Here is a 22,816-nt window from a genome sequence, read left to right as displayed (position 1 = left end):
AAAGTTTGCAAAAAGGACCTTTTGATAAGGTTATGCATTCAAAACGTTTGTAAGGCACATGTAATATCAGTTCATGAAGATTCTTTGGTGCAAGCACATTGCTGTCTGAGTTTCATGAAGACAATGGAGACGGTCAATATCGTGTAAGTTTGCTTTTGACAACTCTACACCGGAACGAGATTAAATTTTTTATTACCTGAACATTAATTTTGGCAATGTAACTAAAGTACTATCTTTCTGTGTAGTTGTCATTTTTTTGTTTGTTATGGAGAGTGCAGATTCTCGCCGTTTGTAGACTATCACTAGATTCAGCCATGTTCAACACTAATATTTATTTAAAATGTCATGTATGACCACATTGATTTGTGTATCAGTTTCCACGTTCTTTTTGACTTTTTTGAAATTGTTTGCTAAAGGTTGGGTATTGATACATATTTTCTGTTATGTTTTCCAAATAGCTACATCCTGCCTTACTGCGATTTGCATGGATTCCAGATGCCAAATGATGGATTTTTCGCACGCCAGATGCACATACTCATGAACGGCTGCTTAACCGTGACTGTTTTGTGGGACGATCGCGCAGGACCCATTTGTCCGTACGATGCACTGGCGATTAGGAGTAACATAACATCTTTTATGGTGGTCTAGGCCCAAGTTCATGCCGACGTCCTGGAATTCACTGTGCACCCGAAGCGGTTGCTTTATCGAAAATGAATACTTTGTGTTTGGGAAAAGAACAAAGTGTGCCTCACGATTAACATTTTCGATGACGACCGAAGAAACAAAGTTACAATTTGATTGAACATGGGAATAGTCTGATGGTCTCGGACAGTTTATTGTGAAATAAAAGTACTTTACAAATTGTAAAGTGTTCATGTTTTCTTTTAAAACCCAGTTTATTATTTAAAAATGTGACGTGCTGTGTTGTAAGTCGCTGTGTGTTCATTTACAGGTTCTGCGTCACGATACGTAGGTGCTTATGGGCCCATTTGGCTACACTGAAGAGGAACGTCACTGAGAAAGTTGTTGAATATCACTAGGGTTGGTTATGTGAGGGTCAGGGGCGGGCCATATGATTTAGTGACGTCAGGGCAACTTATCTTAGGCAGATGCAGCACTGGACAAGACTAGTGATCGCGAATGAGTATACAAAGTTTGTAAGGAATTTGTGCACACCTACTATGACAAATTATTTGTGTATTCTTTTGACAGTTTTGAAGAAAAAAAAACGTGGGTGGATTTACAGTAAATTTGTGTAAGGCTGATTGGCAACGAACGAAAAGCATGGTGTTGCAGATGTGGGAGTGTTTTCGTATTTGACAAGTGTCATAATGTAGTTAAAAAAATAGCGCTATACCTTTACTGACTGAGGGGTAGTCTGTAGCCATGGGGAGTGGGCAGAATGTCGGGGTCATGGTATAAGGTCATGATCCGGACAATGTGGCTACTGGGCATGACCAGAAGGGACAGAAGATAGGATTAAAGTGGCCATGTCAACCTGGGACTGGCTTTGTGGTAAAGTTGTTTGACATTAGGATACATTTGAAAGGGAAGAAAAAAGTGCTCATGGTAATATGGTGACAGGGTTTCCTTTTTGCTTTTTGCAGGCTGCCATGGAAAGCGAAGAGGGGTCCTGTATGGAACACCCGCCTTCCCTTTCTATGGTGGCCATCTTGGAAAATGATTTTGTTTCTTAAACCGGGATGCCACAGGCGTCCCGGTTTAGGACGAAAAATCCTCTTTTTTAGTAGCACGGGTTACTGCTTTGGAAATCTAGATTGTTAATGGCATTCATCCCCCATTTTAGGGGTGGAAGGGGGGTAATGATCCAGAGATCTTGTTATGCACTCTCGCTTCGATTGGGCTGATAACTTGGCCTGCTGGCCCTTTATTCACTGTTCCAGTCCCTGGAACGGAGGATGAACGCTACAATATTCCCATTAGCATAATAGAAACTACAAATGGAACTGTTGGAAAATCTTATTGCGTCTATGTACTTTACTGAGAAATATAAAGTAGATGGAGTCTATGCGTTTTTTTTTTAGTTATATTTTTTAACTGTGAAAGGTGGTTCTTAAAGGAACATTTATTTTGTTTACGAATGGCTTTTTTTTGGGAGGACAGCTAAGAACGAAAGTTGCGGAGGGAAATGAGCAAAGAGGCACCAAACAGTAATATGGAGGGGTAGGTGGACGGGGGGAAAATGTTGTGCGTGTGTTATTTGTAAGCTAGGGGCAGTGTTTATCATGCTCCTTCATTACAGCAGCGGTGCTGTTTCTTGGGGAGGAGGGAGGGCCTTAGCAGATGTCGTTTTCAGATAAATAGAACTTTTGCTAAAAGTATGTACTGTGTAATAGATTGTTAATGGCTGAGTACGAATAGGTGTTGGAGCTGTGCAAGGGAAATGTTGAAGTTGCAAGTTCTTACATCAGTAGAAAATGTGGTTCCACACTGTCCACAAGGCATAGATCTAATTGTTAAGTGTGTACGGGTTCTCCGACACGTCACCATGCTGTGCGACAGCATATGGTCTTGTGGCATTCTCCGGAAGGTGTGCAATGAAGTGAGATGTTCGCTTACATTATGGTTACGTGCCACTACTAGAAACCTATGAAATTCAGTAAAAAAACGTTGTTAAAGAGACGTTATGGTTAAGTTGCGCTACAAAAAACCTATCAAATTCAGTAAAAAAAACGTTGTGAAAGGGGCGTTATGGTTAAGTTGCGCTACTAAAAACCTATGAAATTCACAAAAAAAACGTTGTTAACGGGACGTTATGGTTCCAAATAAAACCAAAAAACCCTTGAAATTTGCCAGTTATGGTAAGCTAAGCAACCATAACTCGCGCCACCACTGTGCACTGCTAAGACTAACACCCAGGACATCAAAGATGACATCACAAATGTCACTGATGACATCACATGTGCATTTACTTTTCATGAAAACTCTGTAGAAGGGTTCTTATTATAATGTTGACCAAAAAGTGTCAAGGATCATTGGAATAAATGCTTTTGTAAATTTGGTGAAAATCCATCCAGTAGTTTTCTTTAAAATGATCAAAAAGTAGGTCCAAAAAAATTAGTGATATCTATGTCCGCTCCGCGGAGACACTTCCCTGTTCGCTCCGCGGGCAGGACACCGATTGTCTAATTGGCTTGCGTCATGTCCGCGGACACTCAACGTGCCCACCGATTGGCTGGAGTGAGGCGTGATGTGCGTAAGATTGTTCCGATGCGCCCGCCATCTTCTGCCGACAGCGCAGTGGCAAAATGCAGTTTTGGGGAGTGTTTTGATGTGCAAGAATGCTTGGGGAGGTTTAGGGAGTAAGAGATGGGTGAAATACTGTATTTGTTTAGGTGGCAGGTGCTACTGATGTATTCGCCATGCTCGCGCTGTCAGGGATGTTCATAATTACTGAAAATGAGGGGTGTCCTAAGGATAGTATTCCCGTCCGTGCTGTGCGCAGGCAAGTTGAAACTGTTCTAAGGACACGCGTGGTGTCAGTGGACATTAAAATTGAGTATATGCCACAGTTAAAACATTTTAATCTATGGGTGTGATACTGAGTTATAAGCAACCATAACAGGTGTCTGTCAGGCATCTGCAAAAAAACCAAAAAATACAGCTCTTTTCAGAGCCCACCTTAAAGGGGAAATGGGGAACACTATTTAAATGTACATTCACCACGCTCAGATCTTCTATATGTCTGCGGACATGGCGGTAGTCTGCGGACAGCGTGTATTGCATACGTGGATTCTGGGGTGGAGAGGCATGCAAATGAGAATTAGCAGAGCTAGGGATTGGTCAGTAAAGTTTAGGGGGTGTGTTGTGTAAGGAGAAATTTTGTGAGAACGTCTTTTTCCTGAGAGAAGAACAGATAGCCATGGCTGTGTGTTTTCGAAAACAGATTATCTGGATTTTGGGAGACTCATGGATACATTGGTTGGAGGTGCATGCAGAACGTTGTGGTGTATCTGCAGATCTTGGATTCCCACATGTGGAAGTGTATTGGCATGGAGTGCGTGGAATGAAGTGGCTGGACTTGGTACCTCCCTGTGCTACTTTACAGACAGATCATCATCCAGACATAATTATAATTCATTGTGGAGGGAACAGTTTAGGAAATGTGCCTGGAATTTCTTTGCAATTTGCAATGAAAGAAGGACTTCAGAAGGTCAATGACATGTTTCCAAATTCCCAAGTAATTTTTTCTCGCATTGCACAAAGACAAATGTGGCTGCGTTCTTCTTCATTTGGTCCACAAGTGGAGAAAGCGAGGTGCAATGTCAGTAAGGCTGTTTGTGCCTTTCTAAGAGATGTTGGCATGTCCTCTTTTCACAATGAAAATATTATGTTTCGTAGCACTAGTGCTCCAGATAAGATCTTGGGGTGGGAGTATGTTATGCATGATTTTTCAAATTAGAGAGTAAATGCAATTTCAAGAGAGTAAAAATTAGTTTCTCCTCTGCAAGAGAGTAAAACATATCCAACACATACACCCAATGCATACGCAAAATCAGACCCGTAGACCCGAGAGTTGTAGATCAAAGTTGTCTAGCTTGTGCAGAGCCCTTCACTCCACATGCAACCGGCACATCTTGTCTGAGCACATAGTAGCAGCACATCACTCCACTTGATAATGGCATATATCCTCCCCAAACATGCTAGCTACACATCTCCTCTTGACACATATGACACATACTCTGTGCACATGGTAAAGGCACATCTCCTTTCAGCATTTTAAGAGATGTGCTGTTAGCATTTGAAGAGCAAATTTGTGTCATTTGCATGTGTAAATTGCACTTTTACACTGTGTGCATGCTAATAACACATCTCTATGCATATGCTAATGTTAGATATTGTTTTCACGTATTGACAGAACACGTTCTGTTTAGTAAGCCTGATATTTGTACACGTGGACAGGACATATCTCTACCCATAGGGACCTCAAATCTCTTCTCTGCGCACATGCTAGTGGCACAGCTCTCTTTACATGTGTGCTTACTGCGCGCATGTGCACAGAGGAGATATGCATGCTAACGCCATGCCTTCTCTGTGCACATGCTAATGGGACATACCCTCTCTGCACATGCTAACTACACATCCCATCCCGGCACTTATTAACTAAACATCCTGTGCAGCGACGGGATGTGCAGTTAGCATGTGCAAACTCCACATCCTGTCTCTGCACATGCTAACGGCACATCTCGGCTCTGCATGCTAATTGCAATTCTGTTCCATACTAATGGCACATCCATTCTTGGCACGTGCAAATGACACATCTTTACTAAGTAAGTACTATGGGGACATGTCTTCTCTGCAAGTGCTAACGTAGCATCCCCTCTGCCCATGTTCTAATGGCACATGTCCTCTTTACCAGTTTTAACGGCAGGGCTCCCTTCTGCACAGGCTAATGTTGGCAAAGCACATGCTAACGTTGCATCCAAAGAGAGGGTGGAAAGCTACCGGGCAGGAGGGCTGCCTGCACTTCCAAAATTCCAATTATGTGGAGGGCTGACGCAGCCTTGATGGGTGTGGCACAGAGGGAAGACCACAGAGGAGTTGCTACTTTCTTACAAAAATGCAATAATGAAGAATGACCGTTCACACAAGTTACTATTAGTGCTGGAAATGGACAAAATATACTGGCGCCAAGAGTACCCGATTTTTCCCCTCCCCTTTCCTTATTCGGTCTGACTCGAAAACGTCCTGCCCAGCCCCCACCACAATGCCCAACAGTGCTCCCCTGGCATTCTGCTCGGTTTTGCTGTAATAAATCACATTCCATTCAAAATCGGATATTAACTTTTACCACAGTGCTTAAAAGCTGAAGGAATTTGGCTCAAAAGCACTATGTAAGAACACATACTCCCTCTCCACATGTACATAGCCTCCATACACATGCAGCAGCACATCTCATATCTGCACATGCTAACTGAGCATCTCTTTTCTTCATGTGCCAGTGGCACATGGCCTCCCTGCATGTGTTAATGGGAAATATATTCAGTTCCCGGCAGAAGCGTTGCTAGGGGGGGGCTAAGGGGTCTATAGCCCCTGGTCTTTTGATTGTAGCCCCTGATAGAATCTCAGGAACTAGCCCCCAGTCCTGACAGTTCTGATATCAGCTTAACCCCGGGTCTTTTCCAGACCTAGCATCACACCTGGTTCTCGGGCTGCCCCGCATCTCTCATGCAGGCTAATGGAACCGTTCAGCATACTTTATAAATTATACATTACAGAGCAGGTTTGCAACGGGCCATGGTGCAGCAAGTAAAGGAATTATTGCAGATGTGCTGGCTCCCACCCCTTTATTTCAGCACTATGAGGGGAGCAGTGGGGGTGGCTTGTGAGAGTGAGACGACCTACCTGACCTCCCTCCCATGCAGGGGGGCAACAAAACCTACATTTCAGGGCGGGGATTAAGTCGCGATAGGAGGGGCCACTTCAGAAAATAGGCAAGGCAAACTTGGAGGCTCTGCCACCACTGTTCTACCCACCTCCCCCCATGGTCTGGTGTGGGGACCAACTATCGATTAGTATATTTTAATATTTTAATGTGCAATATGCAGAGAGGTGATGGAGGACTTTCTTGAAAGTAACAGCTTTAAAGTTTTACTGCATTTGTTAAAGTCATTTTTCTGAACAAACACAGTAAAACTTTAAAACCGCTAGTTTCAGGGAAAGACTTCCCTCACCTTTCTGCCTGACAAAATGCAAGTGCGCACATCCAGGGGTGCACCTAGGCTAAAATGTAGGCGTGGGCTAACCCTTCAAATATTGGGAGAGGCACTAACTTCAGAGACTGTGGAGGAGTGGCACACTTACTTGTGTAGGGGCATCTAACTTCATTAACCATTGTAATAAGACTATTCTAGTGCAGCTTAAATGTTACAATCAGTTAACTCTCTAGAGTCTGAAAACACTCACTCCTTGTAGATCCTGAAGGTCCTAGAAAGTGTGAACATGGCAGATGGTGTGCAATGAAAGACTCAATATCATAGCATAACAGAACATTGCAGAGTTGGGGCAGTACTCTGGATGGCCCAAGCAACTTCAGTGGCTGGGAGCAACAGGTGAGAAAATGTAATGTTGGTTCTTTCGGAGTCCGCTATAGTAGAATCTCTGGTGCACTGACTGGCTGGTGATACTATGTCTGCATGTCAAATCCAATGTTACAAGACTGGGGAGGGCCAGTGCAGCAATAATGCAATTCTATACAGCAGTATTGGAGCCACTAGCAGAGGAGCACCAAGAAACACCAATGTGTCCCTACACTTATTAAAACAGTACTATTGTAAGGGTGTAAACTTAATCATTTATTGGCACAACAATTTTTGAAATTGAAGTCAGGGTGAAATTACATTATTTGCCCAGGATCACACTTACGCTAAACAGCAAAGCTGGGATTCGAATCTACTCTTTCAATTTGGGCACAGCCACCTTCTTCCGCATTTTACTCAGAACAAACATTTTAGTTTTGGGTGTCAAGATCTAGAATTATACTGTGCAATAGGGTTTACTTGCAAAATAAACACATTGCATACTAAAGCATCATGACAACATGTAAATTCTTAAAGCAGCATGTTGGGCCGAAATAATATCACAGTGCCTTTATTTTCCACATCCTGAATGGAAAACTATAAAATGCAAAAGGCAAAACATCCTGATTTACCCACTTTATTTTCAGCGCTTTAAAAACACACACAAAAACAAGTTCTGCCATAAACTCACTTAGGTTTGGAGATTTGTCACAAACCTCCACTGTGTTGTTATGTATGGTATATCAAGCTATTAGACATTATGGGTATGAACACATTGTAAAAGGGTGCTTCATTGTGTTGCTCGCTTTAACTGTCAAAGATTTGCATGGGGACTCGTGGTCTTTCAGTTGGAAATTCACCATCATACATATGAAAGGCTACGGTAGACCCCTTTTAGGCGCTGCCGATTCGGCGCTGGCCGGTCTGGCGTGATGGCTTTGGCGCGGCGGTCTGTTCGGCGTGCCCTTTTTGGCGCAGAAGCCTTTCTGGCACCGCCGATTTTGTGCAAGGAATGTTTGGACGTGGCTGACATTGCAGCTACGTCTAAACGCCCTCACGCCAAATGGAAATGGGGTACTAGCAGAGCTATGTGAGGGGGGCCGGTTTTCAACAAAGCAACATGCTTGGCGTGCAATATAGGAGAGAGCGCGGAAATGGGACTTCACCCATCAATTAGATCGCTATTAGCAGCCAATGCAGGCCTCGCCACAGGGAATGTCACATCGCGGCATGAGCAGGGCCCCTGGTCGTCCTCCAGCAGCCTGCAAATGAAACAATTCTTCACGCCGCCAAATTTGCTCCAAACAAATCTTTTGCAATTTTGGCCTTTATTTTTATCTTCACAGCACCTGCTTGCCAGAAAGAAAAACAATCACCAAGCAAGAAGCACGCCACATGTGTGTGGTTGGGAGGAGGGTGGTGCTTCGGCCATCACCTGCAAGAAACCTCAATGTGGCAGAAACCCGGCCTGCCCCAACTGTATTAATATGAAATGACGTATTATGGCCAGACAACAAGCATCCAGTTAAAGGTCATTAACAGAACAATGGCACACTTCAATAGATGCGGATATGCATTTCAGTTCCAGTCTACCCATTCTTCTTCTGCCAAGGACCCCCGAGATGCCGGAGGCCCCTCTCCTTCCATCTATACCTTGGGTTAAGGGTGGGACTCTTGGCTAAGTTGTCATTTAGTGGCACTGATGGCATGCCCCAGGCACTGGCACGTCCCTCTGTGCTGCTGGTAGTTGCTTTGGAAATAAGCATGCTTTCTAATTTATAGCTGACAGCGGAGCTAAAACGAACCGTTCTCAGTCCATATTCTACAAACAAGAATGCACAAGAGTTCATCTGATTTTCTAGTGGGACAACCTCTTAGAATGCGCAATCTCACGTGTCTTGATGAAAGAGGAGAGGGTGTTTCAGGTTTGGAATTTGTTTCTGCTTCACCACCATCCGTGCTAAAGAAATCATCATCACCAGGGAAGGAATCAATGGGAAGTGATGGTGTATAGAAACAACATTGATTAATTAAATAACACTTGGGTGTTTAAATGCATATGAAATGTGTTGAACCGCCTAGGCTATGCTGCTGGTGACAAAAGAAACGCTTCAGTGCCATCTAGTGGTTGAAAGTATGTTTTTTAAATGAATAAATACAGTGTACATGGTATGCAGTAAAACATGAAATCATGCGTATTTGCTATAATAACTTGCGTAAAAAGGCTCAATACGCACCTTATCTAGAGGGCTGCATAGCATATTGATTTTTCGCAGAGATGGAGTCCATCTTACATATGCTGGAAATCAGATTTTTCTTAGAAATGTACAAAATGCATTGCAACCTTTTTTGGAATTACAGTCATCTATTTTGCATTAAATGTTGAAGTTTTTCAAATACACAAACACACCACCAAAAGGCTCTTTTCAGAGCCACCACTTACTCCCATAGAAAAGTGCATTGGTTTTGCTAGGGCATCACCCCAACATTTTATCTGTTTTAGGACTGTTCGCGGACGTTTAAAAATGCGCAGGGACCTGCCCTGTTTATTTGATACTTCTATTTTTAAACTGTGACAGGCGACTCTGAAAAGAGCCTATTTTTTTTTATTTTTGTTGTTTTATTTTCTTTGGCTTTTTACATGACACACTAGGAGAGGAGAGGAAAGGAGGGTAAGGAAGGGACACCAACCACGGGGATAAGAAAGGACAGGTGGAGAGAGGAAGATGTAGGATGAGCCTTATTAAGGTAGGTAGCAGGTCTTCTGGTCGTCCATGCCCATAGTCTCGAAAGCACTTCGAAAACTCTCCCCACTGCAGAGTACTGTGTCGCAGTACATACACAATATTGTAACCCTCGAAAGGTAAGGGTCAACAGCATCGCAAATGGCCTGTGAAGCAGCTGAAGGGATGCGCTCTCCCACAGGAGCGTCTCTTGTGGTGAGAGGAGTGGAAACGGAGGATGCTGTAGAGGATCTCAACCTACTACGTTAATCACAAGGTACAACCTTGCAAATGTCTGCACCGTGGATCGAAGTTAGGTTTCGCTTCATGAATGTCGTACCAAAGCTGTACGAACCACGTCTCCCACAACTCAGCACCAATTTGCACTGGTTACAGGTGACCTTGTTCACATGTGCTTTTGGTACGTTACCATTAACGGTAAACAACCGCCACACCCAAGACTCCCGGCGAGTGCTGGTAGTAGGGAGTTCCTCAACCTCATTCTCTTCATCCTGTTCATCCTCGTTCTCTACATCATCACGCATTTTCCCCTTTGCAGGCCCTTGGGGAGGTGGAGGTGGTGGTGTTGGAGGGTTTGGGGGTGGTGCTGAGGCAGATGTAGCAACAGCAGCCATGGATGCCATTAGGGCTGATGAGGTAATCTAAAGCCAGAGCAGCAAAAGGAGCAAAAGTCAATCTGCAATAGCCAGAAGTACACCAAAGATCATCTCTGAGGTGTGGCCTTTCATAGGGGTGGAGGGGTGTGCTTCGAGAACATATTGAACACTGAAAAGCATTCAAAAAAGTTACAAAAAATATGTGGAAAGCCAGGGCAATTGCATGGGTCATGTGAAATGGTGATTTCTTACTGTAAAATAATTTGGATTGTCTGAATAAGTTCTTTTAAAATGTTGGGCAACAGGACAGAGTCCGCAAATTAGGATACACGCTTAGCGTGGGTGCGGTCACATGATGACGTCAGGAACACGTCCGCGAAGGGAATGGGTGTACGTAGGACAGCATATGCACAGGAGCGGTTGTGCGCATGCGCGCGGGTGTTCTACGGACAGTGTTCGGGTCCTGAAACTAATTAAAAGTGTGACACAAGTGAGACGGACAGTTCCGGACAGGCACGATGTTCACAGGATTTACGGATGTGGTGCGCATGTGCGTAGATGTTCTGCAGACTGTACGGCCAGGTATAGTGTCCTTAGGACACCTCCATTTTGTTTGAATACGGACATCCCGGACACCGCGCCTGTTCTACGGACAGTTCCATCTTGGTTACAAACGGTACGGACAGGTGTAGTGTCCTTAGGACACCCCCATTTTGTTAATTCATGAACATCCCGGACAGCTGGTGTGTTCTAAGAAAAGTTCCATCTTGGTTGCGAATGGTACGGATAGGTGTAGTAGGACATCCAGATTTTGTTAATTACGGACAGGCCGGACAGGCACGCTGTCTGCGGACATTTAAAATGCTTTAAAAAAAAAAATAAGACACCAAGAATTTAATTAAAAGAAACATAACTTTTTTTATTATATACATATACACAAATTTGGAAAGAGAGGGGTGTAGTGATACACAAAATTGCAACCTTGCCAATCAGGGCTTTAGATGACAGCATTAGCCACTGAAAGCCAATAGTGTATTCAAAGTATGTGCTAAAAATGCTGACAGTAGTCTGTTGTAGCACTTCCATTATGCAGTAGTGAGCTACAAGGAATATGCAGGCCTAGTATGAGTGATAGGTCACATTATGCATTGTTGATAGACAGGCAGGGAGAGGGCCCTAGCTCTGTAGCTAATAGGTATTTTTGGAGTGTTTGGAACATTATGGCACCTATATAGCGCTTAGATAGCCAGTCTTAAGCGCTATGAACACTAAGCTATGAGTGCATGCCTTTTAGAGCTTGCAGATGGGGTTAATACATCCCTGCTTCCCTTAGAATATTCTGCCTCACTAACGGTAGCCCTGCATGGCCCCAAGCTAATATTCCTTTTCTCTGGGAAGGCACTGATAAGACATTCCTGAGCTTTCGCAGATGGGAGCCAGGGAGGGGCTCAGAAGGAGCAGTGGAAATTAACAGAGTTGGGTTTTTTCCATGAGCCAGCCTATATTTTGCACAGGGAAAGTTCTGGAACTGTGCGTCATGGACGGGCAGCACGAGATTATAAAATACACATGCTCACATAACTCGGGTGGGAGATCGTCCTGTGGACTTGGTTCGTGCAAGGTCAAGTGCCCGGAATTGGAGCTCTGACGGCATCCTACAGCACTGTTCTCTGAGCGGGGCTTGTTTACAGCTAGCTTATGAGGGCCAGGGTCTCCCAGTGCTGATTAAAGGGACGTAAGACTGTGTTTCTCTATGTTTCTCTATATTTCTCTATGTTTCTCTATGTTTATCTAAGTTCCACGTTTCTCTATATTTTGCATTTGTCTAAGTTTTATGCTTTGTAATCTTCTCTAACTTGAATCCCAAATGTATATGAAATTCACTGCTTAGAATAAAAATGCTAAAACTTATTGAAGGTGTCATTTGTCACTAGCATGAGATCACTGCTCAGCACAATAGAACCTGTATTTTGGGCTGAATTGGGTATTTTTTGCTCTCAAAGGGCTGGCCCCGAGGAAGATTTTGCCCATATCAAGACATTTGGTGGCAGCTTTGTGGGATTTGTGCAGAGCAGTGCCGTGCTGTGAAGTGACAAATTGTGTGAGAGAACACAGTGTAGAGTGGGGAGCAGGCTGTCACATTTCCTTGGTGGTCTCACTGCAGCTCTGAGACTTCAAAAGGCAGCAATGTTGTGTCGGCTTGCCGTGGCCGATAGCTTGTGTGGTTAAGACTCCCTTCAGTAAATCAGTCGTGACTGACTTATTGCTTGGGAATGGAGCCAGGGAGTACAAGGCGATAAACAAGCGGGAAATGGCTTTGTTTAAAGCGCTCTGATGAATGGTCAAGAAAGATGTATGCTCAATTAGAAAAGAATTTTATCATGCGGTTTCCCCAGTTTAAAGTTGTAATTTGAAATGCAAAGTGAGACGGAGTTCTCATCTCTATTCTGTCATGAGGGCAGGGAAAAATAGTTGCGAGGATTTGACATGCAAATTGTGAATAGTAATCTAACCATTGACTCAGCCCCAGTGTGCTAGCGAGTGGGGGGCTGTAATGTTCGGAGGCGAAGGTTCGCTTTTTTGATGTATGCTTTTGAAGTGTTGGCATTCCGGAAAAATAACGTGGGGAATGAGCCGTGCTTAGGAGAAAGAGTAACATCTGTGCTGAGAGCCTAAAGGGTTTGTTTTTCTTTTGGCAACTGTAAATTCCATGTGCTAGTGGTGGTACATTCTGTTTAAAGGAAACACACTAAAATGGTTATATTGCATTTTAAGCTGTGCCATGCTTATAATGGGTGAGAGACTCACTTAAAAAGAAAGTGAGTAAATGTTATTTGGATTTTCGATTTTTGTGTATTGATTTGAAATTGCAGAATCAGTTTGCAATGGTTTGGGGGGAAAAAACAATTTATATTTTTCTAAATTGCCTCTAAATTGCCCCAGGAGTATTTTGACTGTTCCCACGCTATGCCATGGATTTGTGCTGTTGCCTTATAAGTGATGTATGATTTGGAAATAGTGTCCTGTTGACTGTGGTACATGGTGAAAAATGTTGTTGACACATTTAACAGCCCACAAGCAATATAGAGTGTGGGTTGTTCTTGCAGGAAAGAACCGTGCAGGGAGCTGCACTGAACATGGCATTTTTTTTTTTAAATGCACTGAAATAAGTGGTTATATTCTGGCAATGGTACAACAGAATGAAAAATCTGTGTGTGATAAGATAGCACAAAGATTTACAGGCCGATTCATGGAATAATTAGCGCGGCGCAAGTGGCCAAAAACGTGCGAATCGCAGTGGAATAGCGAAAATCGCAGTGCAAGTGCGAAAATCGCACGAAAAGCAGCGCACATCGATTCATGGAAGGCCGTGCGCGAGAAAACCATCGGATATGCGATAAGAAAGTGCGCGGCGCACGTTGGCGCAGAGGCCATCTAACGGCGTGCGCCAGGTCACAGCGAAAATCGCACAGGCCACAGCGAAAATCGCACATAGCGCGGCGCACGCAACAAAAGTAGGCGGAACACGGGGCGTAACACTCGGAATGGGGAACAACTTGCCAAAATGTGGGCGTCACGGGGGAAGCACAGGGTAAAAGTGCGCAGAACGCCCACACGCTCGCCCACAACACGTATTCATGGAATAGAATAGGGCAAAAAAGCGCACGCTCAAACCAGCTCAAACCAGCGCACAGGCACAAACACGACCGCCACAAGAAAGCAGGCGGTAGCGTCTCTGCGCCTGGAAGAAATGTGCGCTAAAAGGTGCGCCAACAAATAGCACCTATATACAGCCATGATGAATGTCCAATACTGTGGCCCTCCAGGACAAATGAACAAAGAAAAAATAAACGTGTGCGTGTATACCGGGGTGCGCGGGAAGTTGCACACGCGATATGGCCGGGTACGTGGATTTCAGGGGTGTGCGGGAAGTTCCACACGCGATATGGCCGGGTAGGTGGATTTCAGGGGTGCGCCGGAAGTCCCACACGCGATTAGGCAGGATACGTGGATTTCAGGGGTGCGCGGGAAGTCCCACACGCGATTAGGCAGGGTACGTGGATTTCAGTGGTGCGCGGGAACTTCCACACGCGATATGGCCGGGTACGTGGATTTCAGGGGTGCGCGGGAAGTTCCACACACGATATGGCCGGGTACGTGGATTTCAGGGGTGCGCGGGAAGTTCCACACGCGATATGGCCGGGTACGTGGATTGCAGGGGTGCGCGGGAAGTACCACACGCGATTAGTCAGGGTACGTGGATTTCAGGGGTGCGCGGGAAGTCCCACACGCGATTAGGCAGGGTACGTGGATTTCAGGGGTGCGCGGGAAGTCCCACACGCGATTAGGCAGGGTACGTGGATTTCAGTGGTGCGCGGGAAGTTCCACACGCGATATGGCCGGGTATGTGGATTTCAGGGGTGTGCGGGAAGTTCCACACGCGATATGGCCGGGTACGTGGATTTCAGGGGTGCGCGGGAAGTTCCACACGTGATATGGCCGGGTACGTGGATTGCAGGGGTGCGCGGGAAGTTCCACACGCGATATGGCCGGGTACGTGGATTTCAGGGGTGCGCGTGAAGTTCCACACGCGATATGGCCGGGTACGTGGATTCCAGGGGTGCCCGGGAAGTACCACACGCGATCAGTCAGGGTACGTGGATTTCAGGGGTGCGCGGGAAGTTCCACACGCGATATGGCCGGGTACGTGGATTTCAGGGGTGCGCGGGAAGTTCCACACGCGATATGGCCGGGTACGTGGATTTCAGGGGTGCGCGGGAAGTTCCACACGCGATTAGTCAGGGTACGTGGATTTCAGGGGTGCGCGGGAAGTTCCACACGCGATTTGGCCGGGTACGTGGATTTCAGGGGTGCGCGGGAAGTTCCACACGTGATTTGGCTGTGTGCTCCCAGGCATTACCTGTACACCCTCCACGGCCCCTGCAGGCAGCACACACCACAGGGGACTACCCTGCACACCTGCTCATGTCTCCCACCACCCCCACCCCCCAGCAGTGCAGGGGCACCCACTACCAGGCCCCCACCCATGTCTCCCACCACCCCCACCCCCCAGCCACCAGGGGCATCCTCCACCAGGCCCCCACTCATGTCTCCCACCACCCCCACCCCCCAGCAGTGCAGGGGCACCCTCCACCAGGCCCACACCCATGTCTCCCACCACCTCCACCCCCCAGCAGTGCAGGGGCACCCACTACCAGGCCCACACCCATGTCTCCCACCACCCCCACCCCCCAGCAGTGCAGGGGCACCCTCCACCAGGCCCCCACCCATGTCTCCCACCACCCCCAACCCCAGCACTGTGGGGAACCTGCCAGCAGGCCCCCACCCATGTCCAACCCATGTCTCCCACCACCCCCACCCCCCAGCAGTGCAGGGGCACCCTCCACCAGGCCCCCACCCATGTCTCCCACCACCCCCACCCCCCAGCAGTGCAGGGACACCCACTACCAGGCCCACACCCATGTCTCCCACCACCCCCACCCCCCAGCAGTGCAGGGGCACCCACTACCAGGCCCACACCCATGTCTCCCACCACCCCCACCCCCCAGCAGTGCAGGGGCACCCTCCACCAGGCCCCCACCCATGTCTCCCACCACCCCCACCCCCCAGCAGTGCAGGGGCACCCACTACCAGGCCCCCACCCATGTCTCCCACCACCCCCACCCCCCAGCCACCAGGGGCATCCTCCACCAGGCCCCCACTCATGTCTCCCAGCACCCCCACCCCCCAGCAGTGCAGGGGCACCCTCCACCAGGCCCACACCCATGTCTCCCACCACCCCCACCCCCCAGCAGTGCAGGGGCACCCACTAACAGGCCCACACCCATGTCTCCCACCACCCCCACCCCCCAGCAGTGCAGGGGCACCCTCCACCAGGCCCCCACCCATGTCTCCCACCACCCCCAGCCCCCAGCACTGTGGGGAACCTGCCAGCAGGCCCCCACCCATGTCCAACCCATGTCTCCCACCACCCCCACCCCCCAGCAGTGCAGGGGCACCCTCCACCAGGCCCACACCCATGTCTCCCACCACCCCCACCCCCCAGCAGTGCAGGGGCACCCACTACCAGGCCCACACCCATGTCTCCCACCACCCCCACCCCCCAGCAGTGCAGGGGCACCCTCCACCAGGCCCCCACCCATGTCTCCCACCACCCCCAACCCCCAGCACTGTGGGGAACCTGCCAGCAGGCCCCCACCCGTGTCCAACCCATGTCTCCCACCACCCCCACCCCCCAGCAGTGCAGGGGCACCCTCCACCAGGCCCCCACCCATGTCTCCCACCACCCCCACCCCCCAGCAGTGCAGGGGCACCCTCCACCAGGCCCCCACCCATGTCTCCCACCACCCCCAACCCCCAGCACTGTGGGGAACCTGCCAGCAGGCCCCCACCCATGTCCAACCCATGTCTCCCACCACCCCCACCCCCCAGCAGTGCAGGGGCACCCACTACCAGGCCCACACCCATGTCTCCCACCACCCCCACCCCCCAGCAGTGCAGGGGCACCCACTACCAGGCCCACACCCATGTCTCCCACCACCCCCACCCCCCAGCAGTGCAGGGGCACCCACTACCAGGCCCACACCCATGTCTCCCACCACCCCCACCCCCAGCAGTGCAGGGGCACCCTCCACCAGGCCCCCACCCATGTCTCCCACCACCCCCAACCCCCAGCACTGTGGGGAACCTGCCAGCAGGCCCCCACCCATGTCCAACCCATGTCTCCCACCACCTCCACCCCCCAGCAGTGCAGGGGCACCCTCCACCAGGCCCACACCCATGTCTCCCACCACCCCCACCCCCCAGCAGTGCAGGGGCACCCACTACCAGGCCCACACCCATGTCTCCCACCACCCCCACCCCCCAGCAGTGCAGGGGCACCCTCCACCAGGCCCCCACCCATGTCTCCCACCACCCCCAACCCCCAGCACTGTGGGGAACCTGCCAGCAGGCCCCCACCCGTGTCCAACCCATGTCTCCCACCACCCCCACCCCCCAGCAGTGCAGGGGCACCCTCCACCAGGCCCCCACCCATGTCTCCCACCACCCCCACCCCCCAGCAGTGCAGGGGCACCCTCCACCAGGCCCCCACCCATGTCTCCCGCCACCCCCAACCCCCAGCACTGTGGGGAACCTGCCAGCAGGCCCCCACCCATGTCCAACCCATGTCTCCCACCACCCCCACCCCCCATCCACCAGGGGCACCCTCCACCATGCCCCCACCCATGTCTCCCACCACCCCCACCCCCCATCCACCAGGGACACCCTCCACCAGGCCCCCACCCATGTCTCCCACCACCCCCAGCACTGTGGGGAACCTGCCAGCCGGCCCCCACCCATGTCCAACCCATGTCTCCCACCACCCCCAGCACTGTGGGGAACCTGCCAGCAGGCCCCCACACATGTCCCCCTGGCCCCAGGTCCTGACGATACACAATCATGGCAGTAATGGCCAGCATACCCAGCACAAACACCCAGGCAAGGATTGCATCCACCCACATAGTGAATGCAATCACATGACACAACCCCAATGGCAAGTATGCAAAAGAACACATGTCCGTCACACACACATACACAATGGGTGCAAGTGAATGTCAAAACCCATATCATGACATGTAAGAAACCAATGAGAAAATAACACAAGTGTAAGAAAAAATAAAAAATGTATTAAATACCAAAAATAAGTGAATTTTTCAAACATACAACGATGTGGCTAAGTAAATAAATGGTCCATGTCCGAGAACAAAAGTGATAAACAAAAAAACAAAGGAATAAAAAAAAAATGTTTTGTCCAAAGCAATATCATGTAGTAGGAAATTAATGAAAAACCATTACGTCATGGTGTAAACAATAAGAAATTAAAAAATGTATCTCCCAAAAAAAAAAAATATATACAGGAATGTTCCAGGGTCCATGAGCCCAACACCATAAATGAAACCTACTACTAACTAATGAAAAATATATGTACAAAAAAGTGGCCATTGTCCGAGAGGTCCAAAATAATAAAAATAAATAAAGGAAACCTAGCACTAACTAACTAAATAACTATATACAAAGGCAGCGGGCAAGTCCTGCGGCTCACTTGGTGATGTTGCTGGCCAGGGCATCATCGAACTCCATGTCGATGTCCTGGAGGCGGGACTCTGTCCTGGCCCCGAGGTCTCGCAGGGACAACCCCATGTCCACCTCAAACTCCCTGCGAGCTTCCTCGAGGCACTCAGCCCGCCTCAATGCCCGACGCATGGAGAACTCCGCCCTGACCATGGCGAGCCGCTCCTCTTCCGCCCGCTGCCGCTCCGCACCTATCCGCTGGCCAAACTCCTCCCACACGGAAGACACCACCATCCCAGGGTTGCCCTGCCCTCCGGCCGATGCCTGCCCCTCTGATCTTGATGGCCCCGAGCCATGATGCCTCCCACGTCGAGCCCGCTGCTGCCTCCGACGCCACTGCCTCTGCCAGCACGACGGCATCCAGGCTGATGGAAACCACCGACGCCGTCGTGCACGTGCCCTGCCCGATGATGCTGTCACATCTTCCATCTGCTGGGGTCCACTTGCTGTGTTGTCCACCCCTGCTGGACCTCCGACTCCCAACTGTGGCAGGGATGGGATCCCCACCGAGCTGGCTGCATTGGTCGGGGCAGGTCCACAGGGGGCCCTGGTGGCATCTGGGCCGGAAGACGGCAAGGAGAACGACCGGTGGATAGCCTGCACAGAGGAGGAGAGGGCCGTCAGATTGGCCAACACATGCAGGAAACCCCCGAACATGGCCGATCCCAATTGGGCCACGTCGGCACGGTGCACTTCGTGATGACGTGCGTGCTCCTCCCGGGAAGCACGCACGTCATCACGAATCACAGCCGTGCGCATCGCGACCCCAATCAGGACCTTCTCCACGCGGCCAGGGGTTCCCACGTCCGCAGGTGGAGGGGAGTCAGGTGACATGGACATCCCCTCTACCTGCGGACGGGCCTGGGACGGGGCATCCCTGCTGGTGCATGGTGGTGCACTCACAGGGTCAGGGACAGCGACATGCACAGGCCCCTCCACGGTGACCTGTGCTGCCTCCTGCCCCTAGCCCTGGACTGCACCACTTGCACCAGCAGGGATGCTCCCACCAGGCCCCATGTGTGCACTAGTGGCGGCCTCCTCCTCCTCTGTGCAAACCACCAACCTGGATGGCTCCTCACCGTCTCCCGCCGTAGCAGGCCCCTGTGGGGGCTCACCCACCCCTTCCGCTGCAGCCGTGGGGGCATCCCCGCCGCCTTGCTCCACAGCGCCGTCTCCGCCCTCTTCTTCACTAGCCGCTGCGTAGAGGAAGACAAAGGACACAAGCATCAGGCTACTGTACAATGGTCCTCTAGACAGGAAGCAATAGCAGATGAGCACCACTGTCAAAGTACACTTCCATCATGTCCCTCCACAACACATGGGTCAGTCCAGGCAAAACACACACAGTAACAGGCATGGTGCATGCCATGGACATTTCCATGCATTTCCAATGGACTCTTGAAACATTCAATGATATGTAACTCACATGCATCATGGCTCATGCATATCACATGCACACACTTCACCTCAGTCACATCCATCTGGCCCCAAACACACCGAACACAGGCGAAACAAGGGTAAGTTGGGTGCGTCATTGAATCTGTGCATTGTCACACACATGTGTCATGCATCCATGGCATGCACAAGTCACAGACACGCAGGTCAGGCACACAGACATGGCTACCATATATGTACCTGGCATCAGCACCCATCCTTCACCCCCATCCATGTCCAGGTACAGAGACTGGCATGCTCTCATGTCCAAAATCTGCATAGGGCTCCCCATGCCACATTTCAACACATGCAACAACCATGTGGGTCACACATCACTGGTCGCACATGCATTACCATGATGTCCCTGCACACATACATGCATACATGGCCCATGGCACACATACAGGCAAGTATCATAGAACCAGCACACCGCAACATGCCCTGTCTCACACAGTAATGCTTGGACACTTACCGCTCAACTCCAGACGGGCCTCCCTCTCAAGGACCTGGGCGTGGAGCGCTGGGCGTATGCGTTCCAGGACCCTCTTCTGGATGGAACTCATGCGGCCCCGGCCCCCCTCCACGAGGCGCCGGGCCTTCACAAGGGTCCTGGACCTCAAGTCCTCCCAGCGCTTCTTGATCTTCTGGAGGTTGCGGGTTGCCACCCCCTCCGCGTTGATGGCAACCACACAGTCGGCCCAGATCCTCTCCCGTCCTTCCTTGCTGGCGCGGGACGATCCAAAGAGGGCATCATACTGCCCCAGGACATGCTCCACCAGGACACCAACTTCGGTGGCAGTGAAGCTGGTGCCCCTCTGCCCCTCTGGCCTGGGGTTGCCACTGGTGCCAGATGTGGAAGTGCCCGACATGGCAACCCCAGAGGCAGGTGTGGGTGGGCAACTGGGTCCTGGGGCTGGGCTGTGGAGCGATGTAATCCCAGTCGGGAGTCTTCAGTTCCAGCAGGGGTGGACACAGCAACTGGACCCCTGCAGATGGCTGATGTGCAGGCACCAAATGGCAGGGCACGGTGGCAGCAGGCAGGCAGGCAGGCAGCAGCATATGGCACGTGGGAGGCTGCTCGGGGCACTGGGGGGCAGTAACTCGGCCTTCTGGGCAGGAGCGTGGTCTTCCGTGTGTTTTCGGGTGGCCAGCTTGATACGGAGTGATTTGGCACGTGAAAATCCTGCACGTCAGCGTGAAATCCGAGGAAAGGCCCTTAGCGCGTAAGCGCGTCAGCACGCATACGCGATTCTATTGGACCAGAGTCCCTCAGCGCGTAAGCGCGTCTGACGTGACCCGCACGGGCGTTCCCCACTCAGCACGTGATGACGGAGCACACGTGGAAATACTGCACGTCAGAGTGTCATCGAGTGTAATTGGACAAAAGTGCGCGTACACGCGATTGGCCTATGTACGTGTATTTCTGGGGTGCGTCATCGCGTGTAATTGGACAAAAGTGCGCGTACACGCGATTGGCCTATGTACGTGTATTTCTGGGGTGCGTCATCGCGTGTAATTGGACAAAAGTGCGCGTACACGCGATTGGCCTATGTACGTGTATTTCTGGGGTGCGTCATCGCGTGTAATTGGACAAAAGTGCGCGTACACGCGATTGGCCTATGTATGTGTATTTTAGGGGTGCGCGGGCACTTACACACGCAAGTACGTCAGCGCACCTGTATCCCGTGCTGCGTGGGAATTTCCACACGCTATTGGACTGGGAACTAGATTCCAGGGGTGCGCGGGTCACACGCTCGCCTAGAACACGCGCAAAGCATTAATTTGCGCACTTTTCAAATAACAAGCCAGATGCCAGGATGAACATACCGTTCCTAGCAGCAGTGGCAGTGGGCTACCAAAGGAGGAGGAGGAGGAGAGTCAGGGCCAGAATATTCACACCCAGAACCAGCCTTTTCGGGATGCCTGATGACCAGGTGTATGGAAGGTACAGGTTTCCACCACACATAATACTGGACCTGGTGAGTGAGTGGGAGGATGACCTCACATCACCCACCCTGTGCTCCCAAGCACTCAGCCCCCTGGAGAAGGTCCTCAATGTACTGCACTTCTTAGCCACTGGATCATTTCAGCGGACAAGTGCCATAGTGGGTGGGGTGTCACAGGCCACCCAGTCACGCTGCCTACACCAGGTCTTGGACATCATCACTGCACGCCCATCAGTCCGCAGGCACATATACCTGCCCAGAACACCTGCTGAAAGGCATGCTGCCGCCCTGGATTTTTACGGTGTGGCACGATTCCCCAAAGTGCTAGGTGCCATCGACTGCACCCATGTGGCTCTACGTCCCCCCAGGGCATCTGAGCACATCTATAGGAACCGCAAGCACTGGCATTCCATCAACGTGCAGGTAGTATGTAATGCCAAGGGAATCATCACCTCAGTATATGCCAACTATCCCGGGTCCACCCACGACAGCTTCATTTACCGAATGTCCACCCTATGCCGGGACATAGATGCTGGGCGGCATGGCGATACGTGGCTTCTTGGTGAGTATGTATGCCACTGCACATGCATGCATGTTGGATACTGAGCAAGGTCACAACCCCACCAATGATACCAATCACCACCTCCACAGGGGACAGTGCCTACCCTCTCAGCCCCCACATGATGACGCCAATTCGGAACCCCACCACGCCACCCGAGGTAAGAAATAACACAGCCCACATTACAACCCGGGGCATAGTGGAGCGCACATTCGGAGTGCTAAAGTCACGCTTTCGCTCCCTTGACCGTTCTGGCGGGCATCTGTTATACGCTCCCCCAGTAGTGTGCAGGATCATAGTGGCAGCATGTGTCCTGCACAACGTTGCAACACGCCGGGGCCTACCCGTGGACATGGTGGTAGCC

This window comes from Ambystoma mexicanum, chromosome 11 (genome assembly GCF_040938575.1).
Source record: "Ambystoma mexicanum isolate Mex_15411 chromosome 11, UKY_AmexF1_1, whole genome shotgun sequence".
NCBI lineage: Eukaryota > Metazoa > Chordata > Amphibia > Caudata > Ambystomatidae > Ambystoma > Ambystoma mexicanum.
Note: the sequence above shows the minus strand (reverse complement) of the source record.